Here is a 6,013-nt window from a genome sequence, read left to right as displayed (position 1 = left end):
AGCAGGAGACGACTCTTAAAGTAGAGACTATACATACTGACTAGTACACCCTGAACATCCAGCAGGAGGTAGACGTCTTTAAGTAGAGAGTACACGGTACCATACTGACTATACCCTGAAGATCATCAGGACGAGGACTCTTTAACAGTAGAGACCACGTACAATACCTGATATACCACCTGAACATCAGCAGTTGAGATGGACTCTAAAGTAGAGGACACTACATACTGCTAGTTACCACCCTGAACATCAGCAGGCAGCAGGACTTCGCTTTAAAGTAGAGACACTAGCATACTGATTATAACACCTGCAACACCAGGCAGGAGAGACTCTTTAACAGTAGAGACATACATACTGGATCATTTTACACCTGAACATCAGGCAGGAGAGGACCTCTTTTAAGTAGAGACACTACATACCTGATATTTACACCTGAACCACCAGCAGAGAGGACTCTGTTAAAGTAGAGACACTACGATACTGATGATACACGCTGAACATCAGGCAGGAGAGGACTCTTTAAAGTAGAGACACTTAGCTACTGATATACACCTGAACATCAGCAGGAGAGGACTCTTTAAAGTAGAGACACTACATACTGATATACACCTGAACATCAGCAGGAGAGGACTCTTTAAAGTAGAGACACTACATACTGATATACACCTGAACATCAGCAGGAGAGGACTCTTTAAAGTAGAGACACTACATACTGATATACACCTGAACATCAGCAGGAGAGGACTCTTTAAAGTAGAGACACTACATACTGATATACACCTGAACATCAGCAGGAGAGGACTCTTTAAAGTAGAGACACTACATACTGTACTGATATACACCTGAACATCAGCAGGAGAGGACTCTTTAAAGTAGAGACACTACATACTGATATACACCTGAACATCAGCAGGAGAGGACTCTTTAAAGTGAATACTTGCCTGCAGTGAACAATAATCGGGCAGGATCGACCCCGGTAGCACTTGTTAACCTTCCTGCAATAGAAAAAGAGAAAAGTGGATGTTATGGTGAGCATTGTGAGCATGAAGGCTGCTAACGAGGACTCTTTAAAGTAGAGACACTACATACTGACTAATTAAAGTGAGGGGAGACTCATCAAAAGAGCAAACCTGCCGGCTTTTTATGGGATGTTTTACACCACAGACACAGGGAAGGCCAATGAGCCTTTTTAAAATACCCAACACCCACCACCTTCTGTTGCTATGGAAACTGACTACAGCGAGAGCGTCCATGCATTTCCACTCGTTTTTTTTTTACCTTTCAGCCACCTTTTTAATATTATTTCTTATAACCATGCAGAGCTGTTTGGAGTTCCCATGCAATCAAGAGGAAGGAGCAGTGAGGAAGAGGAGGAGGAAGAGGAGGAGGAAGAGGAGGAGGAGGAAGAGCAGGAGGTGCACAGGCCTGGCTGAGGAGACACAGTTTCCAATGATCACTTTTGTGACTATGCAACTGGGCTCATATTACTAGCTGCAGCATCACAAAAATGACACTGGCAACCGCAAGAACGGGCCGAAACCGTGAGAAACACCGAGAGGGTCTGAGAGTAAAGTCAGAGCTTTAGATTCCCAACACCACATAAGGACAGCCAATAGCGAAGGAGAACCTGCTCAAACCTGCGCACCCACACCTGCAGGATAAGCTGGAGGTGTGGCTTTAGCATCCTCAAAAACTTCTAGGCTTCGAAATATCAAATTAAAATTCAAACTTTTTTGACTCTCATTGACTCGTTTGTAAAAGAGGATACCAAAAGTAAAATAAATAGATATTAAACATATATATATATAAATGGAAAAATAAATAAATATAATACAGTTAAGGGAAAAAAGACAAAATATATTTTCAAATAAATCTGAAAGAATTAATAAATAAAAAGACGTAAAAATAAAAATATATTATCATTCTCGCATTTGATACCAACATTTAAATAAATAAATATTTATGTTTTATTTACCTATAAGATACATGAATGAAAAAATACGATATAAAGAAGGAAAGATAAAATAAAAATAAAAAAAACGAGTTTTTTGTGCAGAAAAACCCATTTTCTCATTCACAGCGTTTTGTTTACATGCAACCTTTGAGTTCGGGTTTAAAAATGAAATCAAATAAACAAACTTTTCTTCATTCGATATCACAGATATGCACACCCAGTTCAATTTAAATCTGCACGACATGACAGCATCCTTTCCTTCGCCCTCATCTGCATCACAAATAAGGGACAGACACCCGTCCACCAATCAGATGCATCGACTCTGAATTTTCCTCATTTGCAGGCTTTTCCTTTCCCTCCTGGTTCTCCCAGAGGACCTATTGCTGCTCTTCTGCCAGAACACATTACATGGAGAACACAGCGAGGTTATTCAGTCACTAGCTTTCTTTATTTTGCGAGACAGGCTTCTCATTTAATTGGCTGTCTGAATTAGCGTTTTATATTCTTCTCTTCCCAAGCCAAGCCAAGCCAAGCCAAGCCAAGCAGTGCGGGGCGGTTAATTTGCTGCATCACATGTTCTGGAGGGAGGTGAAGAAAACAGGCCCGGGATGAAAGGGATAGCACAGAAACCTGATCAGAGAACAACCGGGACACCCACAAAAGCAGAGGGGCAAAGAAAGAGGGTGCAGACAGGAAACAGAATACAAGAGGAGGAGATTAAAACATCAGGTGGAGATCTTCAGGGTCTGAAGGTGCGTTCACAGCGGAGGATAAGCACATTTTCTGCATGTCGTAATATGTTAATATTGTTGTTGTTGGTATCTACATGGTGAGGTAAGCCCCGCCTCCTCCATATTTTTCGTTTTAATAGTACACTCTGTGTCTTGTTGAAATGACAATAAAGTATGTCTAAGTCTAGAGAGGTGAAGTCCCTCCCTTTCCTCCATGGACCTTATTTCTGAAAAAGTATGTATTGAAGTCAATGGAGAGAGAAAGATTATCACTTTGTTGTGTGTGAAACCGCTCAATGAACTACATCTCCCGTCTCCCACCACACACCAAGACGGCGTCACGTTGGCACATTTCACTTCTTTCTTTCAGAACGAGGCGGAAAGTATTAAAAGAGGTGAAAATCACTCCAAGTCTGGGCACGTTGAGAGCTGTACATACACACAAGGGGAGTTAGTTTGTTCCTAAGAGCCAGCATGCGGGACCGGGACTCTGGGATTTGTAGTCTTTCTAGCTGCGTATTTTTCATAGTCTTATATTTCAACAGTTTTACGACAAACTGTGACTTTTTTGACTTGGAAATGATTTTTTAAGATTGACAAACATCATGTGTGTAATTCATGGCACAATTCAAACGGGATCGAAAGATATGTTTTCTCTCTCCATTGACTTCAATACATATCTTTTCCGAAATAAGGTCCCATGAGGCGGAAGTAGATGGGCGTGACTTCGCCTCTCTGTGCAAAGATGCGGATAGTCAGTTAAAACATTTCAACTGAAGAGATGAATTAAAGTCAATCAGCGGTGAGAATCTCAGCCTGTCGTCATTGCTGACTCAGGAAACCAAACAGCAGCCGTTAGCTGTTAGCTGTTAGCTGTTAGCACACAGAGCTCACAGAACTCATATCTGTTCATGAACTGGAGAAACATCAGAGTTTATACACATACTAACCCCAGACTGTCTGTGTCGGACACAGTCTCTGCTTTATTTCTGTCTGTATGACGTTGTTGTGAGTGTGTACGGAGCAGCTACATGTTAGCTTAGCCTAGCCTGCTCCGATCTGCATTCAGAAAACATCTTAAACGTTTTGTTCCTGCCGTCTTGTAAGCACACTTACTAAAGCGTTACTTCAACATAATTTTTGAGACATGCATCACAATTAAATCACGGTGTAATGTGTTAATTGTATTGTTGTTGGTATCTACATGGTGAGGTAAGCCCCGCCTCCTCGTCTAGTTTGAGTGACACGAGTAAACACCAATGAGGGTCTCCACTTTACCTGCGGAAGTCTAGAAGGGTCCGGGCTGAGTTTGGGATCCCGCGGTCCATCCAGGACAGGAAGTGGAACTGCGTGACGGTGCGAGTCTCGTTGGTCTGCAGGTTTTTCAGGTAGAAGCTCCGCACCAGGAAGTCCTCGCACCAGATGTGCTCCGACACCAAGTTCACCTGGGAAATATAACGATTTAGTGAAAGATTTAGTAAGGATTTATTTTCAAAGGATGCAACAACCATGATAAAACGTAGGGAAAGAGCCAAGAAGATGCCAAGATGCCCTTCTTGTTTGTTTGTTTGTTTGTTCACCATGTAAAGCGGCCTTGGGTCCCTGGAAAGCTATACAAATAGTCTTAGTATGTTGGTATCCAGATATGCAAATAGAGTTCATAAAAACCTGCAGGAATAAACTACAAGCATCTACACAAAACTAAAGGTGATAGGGATGTCACATTGTTTTGGGAAGTAACCAAAGGAGTCACACAGAGATCTGAGCCTCTGCAGACCATTTACATGCACTCAAACCTATAGAGAGGGAAAACCCCAAAAAGCAGAATAGGTCCTCTTTAAAATGTACAGAATCCAAGCGTTACCTCGTAGACGTGGTAGACGTCCGATCCCTCGTCAGGCCAGTAGGGATGACACTGCTTCACCCCATTTTCAGAGAGTGGGGTCAACATGACGACGACAACACAACCGCTCTCCCACACCATCTGAAAGTAAACAAACGTTGTTTACTGAAGTGTATTATGTAAGACAACAGAACAATGTGACCAGGATTTTATAGGAAAACCCTCTTTTCATGAAGCACATTCAGGCAGTAGCCTAACAGTGAAACACATGAGCACACACTACAGTTTAAAAAGCAGAAATAACATCTGAGCTGAGAGAAATACTCGATGTTGAGTTTACTACACACAGTTAAACTCACACACTGCTAGCAATCCCCATTTATGAAAAGTAATATAGCCGTAATCTGTGTTTGTTGATGGTCACTAGCAGAAGCATGTAGCACGACTTCATGTTCTTGCATTAAAGTGAAATTGATTTCCTAAGTCTGAATAAATGTCGGCGCTCAGCGTGAGACACATGACGGACGCTTGACGTCTGAGTGAAATCACAACAGCTTCATTTCATCTCCTCGTGATCTAACGGGGAGGAGGACGGGCCCTCGGCAGCCATTAGGAGAATGAGGAGGAAACGTGGCTTTTATGATTGCTATAAAAACACAATGGCCTCCACTATACACTAATCGTGAGCGTCTGTGATCCGGCCCAGTGGCGCATTACACCGACTGTGTGATGAGATTAGAGATAATGTGGAGGAGTATTACCCATTTAGTCTGGAAAGGGGTTTGGATAGAAGTGTTCAGACCCTTGACGTGAGAAAAGGTACTCAAAATACGGCATTTTTACGTAAAATATTCAGGAAAACTGCCAATTAATGTTCTGTAAACCCACTCAAGTATTTCAATAAATACATCAGATAGTTAAGAACGTGTTTAGAGTTAATGTGGAGGAGTATTACCCATGTTGTGTTGTAAAGGGTTTGGCTGGTGCTGGAAGAAGTTTTCAGATCCTTGACTTGAGAAAAGGTACTCAAAATACTGATTTTTAAGTAAAAATATTCAAAAGAAAGACCAAAAAATACCAATTAATGTCCCGTCAACACACTCATTGTTTTAGGTATTTAAATATAAAATGCGATGGTTTTATATGTATAAAAGAAGGTAGGGATAAAAGGGTTTTTGCGTGTTTAGAGTTAATGTGGAGGAGTATTACGCATTTCGTTTTGAAAGGGGTTTGCATAGTGGTGGAAGAAGTATTCAGAGCCTTAACGTGAGAAAAGGAACTAAAAATACGGCATTTTTACGAAACATATTCAGGAAAAACGTACAAAAAAAGCCAATTAATGTCCCGTCAACACACTCATTGTTTTAGGTATTTAAATATAGTATGGGATGGTTTCATATGTACAAAAGAAGGTAGGGATAAAAGGTGTTTTTGTATCTTCAGATAGTTAAGAACGTATTTTTTTAACAGTTTCTAGGCTCCAAA

General features: G+C 41.2%; 1 protein-coding gene across 1 annotated transcript in view; it reads left to right on the top strand.

The window, feature by feature from the left end:
* LOC104942755 (arf-GAP with coiled-coil, ANK repeat and PH domain-containing protein 2-like) overlaps positions 1-6,013 on the top strand; it is a 16,299-nt gene that overhangs the window by 2,147 nt on the left and 8,139 nt on the right. The window lies entirely within an intron of this gene.

This window comes from Notothenia coriiceps, unplaced genomic scaffold (assembly GCF_000735185.1).
Source record: "Notothenia coriiceps isolate Sejong01 unplaced genomic scaffold, NC01 NC01_scaffold00005027, whole genome shotgun sequence".
NCBI classification, from domain to species: Eukaryota; Metazoa; Chordata; class Actinopteri; order Perciformes; family Nototheniidae; genus Notothenia; species Notothenia coriiceps.
The sequence above is the reverse complement of the archived record's forward strand: the minus strand, read 5'-3'. Positions and strand labels throughout refer to the sequence as shown.